Source organism: Chamaea fasciata, unplaced genomic scaffold (assembly GCF_029207755.1).
Source record: "Chamaea fasciata isolate MVZ Bird 193981 ecotype frontalis unplaced genomic scaffold, bChaFas1.0.hap1 SCAF_13, whole genome shotgun sequence".
NCBI lineage: Eukaryota > Metazoa > Chordata > Aves > Passeriformes > Sylviidae > Chamaea > Chamaea fasciata.
This window is the reverse complement of record NW_027094098.1, coordinates 1094544-1098495: the sequence shown is the minus strand read 5'-3', so window position 1 is coordinate 1098495 and position 3952 is coordinate 1094544.

Here is a 3952-nt window from a genome sequence, read left to right as displayed (position 1 = left end):
AGTACAGCTACAGCTGGGTTTGCAGGAACTGCCACTAAAAGCATTTGAGCTCTTGCTGTGATTCTGCCATGGCTCTTCTTTTGCTGTGCCTCAGTTTCTCACCACCCCTGTTGCCACTGGATCTTTGGATGGCAACCCCTTCTTCGCCATGTCACAAATTTCAGCCCAGGACCTGATCCCTGCCATGGACACGATGATCTCAGAACATCCCAGCTGTCACAAAAGAAAGGATGAAGAGTGAAACTACTCATGTAGACCTTTGAAGCAAGCTGAACCCAGGGCAAACATTGAATGGGGCCAAGGCCCCTTCCTCCCCAGGCAGCAGTTTGTTCACATGCAGTGGTTCTAAGGCCTTCCACCCTGGAGTAACCTTGCTGATGGTTATCTCTGTAATGCTGACAGGGCGGCCGCCACGGAAATCACATCAGTGCCCACTCTGCCCAAAATGCTGAGATGAGCACACAAAACACTGAAGGTTGACCATTCAGGTGTGCTGGTGAAGGGAGCAGATGAAGCAGATCTCTAGAGCTATTGGTTCCTGCTTAAACAAAACTACAGTTCTGACATAACCACACTAAGGAGACAAACCAGAGAGACCACAGTATGTGGCAGCACTTCTCTGCACCTGTCAGCAGCACAGCACATTTGACCCCCGTGCCCTGTCAGAGCAGCATTAGCTTCTGAGCACAGGATGCACCTTCCCAGCCCTCTGCAGCAGCCCCTGCCATGCTCTCATCATGCTCAGAGAGCCACTTGCTGCAGAGAGGTGACTGCTGGTGCTCTGCTCACTCCCACATCCTCTGGGTTTGCACTAGAAAACAGCAAAGCCAATCTGGTTCATCACACTGCAGCAGGGTGCTGAATCCTGTCACCAAGCAGCAGATGAGATGAGTTTCATAAAGGTGCCCTCTGTGCTCACCAGAGACTGCATGGACCAACTGAGATTTGCCAGCAGCTGCCAAGGAAAACAACATGTGACATGATCTTCCACAGAACAACATCTGAAACTTCTGACACTGAACTCAAAGCATCTCACAACATTTATGGAAGAGGAAATAGCCTGGAAACTGGATTAAGTCTCTCTTGGTACCTCCTTATCTTCTTGAGTGTGAGAAAGAAGCCTTTTTATTTGTTCCTCAGGATTGTAGCTTATTAAAGCTTAAATACAGTTTCAGGTAAAATACAGTTTCCCAGACAAGAACAAAATAAAACAAAAAACCAAACCCCAAACAAAAACCCCAACAACAACAACAAAAACCACCCACACAAAAAAACCCCAAAACTCACAAACAAAAAACCCCACTCAAACAAAAAAAAACAGTTAACGCAAGTTTTGGCTTGGTCTTCACTTGGGAAATGACTGCTCTATAAGACGGTGAGCTCAAGCAGCTTTACTATCCCACTCACCAGAGGCACAAGGATCACCCCTAACAAGTCTGAAGAACACTGTAAGGTCCTCCGTACAATTCAAAAGCAGGGAGGGAAGGATGTGCAAGCAGCCTACAGAAAGAAGTGCTGGAGTTCTTTGCCCCAGAAATGAAGACTTTGAGGAAATATGGGAACAGACTACCACGTGGAAGGTGCTCCAAGGAGAGAGACAGCCGTTCTCCACCTCAGAACACCTCAGAAGTGCTCAGTTTTAGTCACAGCAGAGCCACGACAAAAGAAAACTTTCTAGCAGATAGAACCACAAAGCACCAGGACAGATTGCATGCTGAAGTCCTTAGCAGCAATGGGAGCCTCTGGGTCAGGCTGGGCAAACATTTGTCAGGAATGATGTAAGGCAAGTTGATGCTTACTTGGATGGAGAAATAGGGCTAGATGACTGTCAAGCTCCCTTCCAAGCCATTTTGATCTATGGCCTTACATTGAGGAACTGAGTGCTGGGCAGTAATCCACGCACCCAGAGTCATGTGGGACCCCAGAGATGCCCTGTGCCACCCTAATGCAGTCCCTCAGTGTCTGTGAGTTCCTCCCATGGAAAGCAGCCTCAGCCCTACAAGAGCACAGGCTCAGCAGAGAATACTGTGGGGATAAATGTTTGTCTCTCTAAGGTCCCTGCACTCCGTATCTCAGGTGGAGACTGAAGGCACGGTCAGCGCTTGCACTTCAGGATGCTCACACGGACATTACACCAGAACAAGAACAGGCTGTATCTCTGACCTCCAGCCCTAGGGGGGCTTTGGGTCTCCCATTCACAACAGGAGCTACCACCCCACTCAGCAGTGTCACAGCTGAGTCCCCTTCCAGCCTCCCCCCACGAGCCCAGCGTGGAATTCCTGTCTCCCCGGCACAGGATCCGAGGTTAAAGCCCCACGGGCAGCTGCAGCTATTGCCCAAGGCGGGAGGGCTGAGGCAGGAGTGTCTCCAGCACGGACGCGGCTAAACTGGGGCCGCAGCTCCACCTGCAGGGCTCTGCCACAGCGGCTGCTCCTCGGGGAAGGGCAGCGCCGCTCCGCAGCAGCGTGGCCATGGATGGCGGCTGCTGCTACCTTTCCCAAAAAGCGTCTCCTCTCAGGAAGCTGCTCGCGCGGGCACGCAGCAGTCACGCAAGTCCACACACACACACACACCCCCACGGCTAGCTCAGTGAAGAAAGATGGGAAGGGTCTCCCGCAGAGAATTCCAGCAAGGTTTATTTTGCAGATTCACGCCAAAGGGTCCAGGGACGGAAAGACCCGCAGCAAAGGAGTGCCCAGGGTTAAGTATGGGGTCAGGAACCAATGGTCTGCAAGCACAGAGGCCAGGGCAAAGGGCAATGACCCAAGGGGACACGGGGGCAGACTATCCATGACACCACAGCCAGGGGGGACACGGGGAAAGGAGAAACCTTCTCAAACTGGGGACATACATGAACGATAGAGGTGGGCAAGGCCCACGGGCCAATGGGAAAAGTGAAACTGAGGTAGATTCACCGAGTGCTGCAGAGCACCCTGGGGGGAACCTTCTTCCTCACCCTAGGCAATGTGGCAGTTCTGAAGCCTATGGCAGATTCTTCCAAGGCACTGCCCTAGAAGTTTCCCTTCGAGGCTCAAGGGCCTCCACATCACCCCATCTGATACCACACAGCCGGTAAACCCCAAAACACAGACGTGAGCACAAATACAACCACGCTCCTCAGGGTCCTGAAAGCAAAACAGCCTTCCTCTCACAGCATCACCTGAGGAATCAAATCACCATTTTGACACAGTTCCCAAGACCCAGTAAATTCAATGGGTCAGATACTGGATTATGCAGAATGCTGAGGGAAGCCTCAGCCTTCGTGGCTCCAGGGAGCAGCTCTGCCTCTGCAGGGCTCGGGTGCCCAAGGCTCTGCCAGTGTCAGCTCGTCCTTCTGCCCTCAGGGAACACAGACACAGCCCAGGGCTCCAGCCAGGCTCCTTAAAACCTCCAAAGAGCTTTGCAGTGCTCCTGTATCACAAGGAGGCCTGTGTAAAGCACTGAGGAACACGCTGTACTACACCAGCACATTCCCTCGGATGTGAGTCTGACAGGAACGACCAGCCTCCTGGGAGGAACAGCAATTTTTCCTTTTATGAAAAGGTCAGCAGCACCATGTGATTTTCCAAGATATAGAACCACTATGCAACACAAATACATAGAAATGCAAGTGTTTTAGTGATAAATATAGGAATTTAACACTTGTCCTACTGGATTAGACCAATAGTCTGTCTCGCAGGGGATCTGTCCTGCTCAGGGCTCAGACAAGGGATTGACTGATGCTTCCAAGAAAAAGCACACTGCCTTCTGCAGTCCAGCCACTGGCACTCCCAGAGGGCCACCTAACACCAGCCTGCTGCAGGGGACCAGCCCAGCCCCTAAAGAATGCAGCATGATGCTGCTTAACATTCCCATCAGCCCATGGACTATCCAGCTTTTGAGGGCTCCTGTAGAAGCAGGCTGTGTATAATGCTCTGTTTCATACACAAACACTGCCAACACCCAGAAGAAA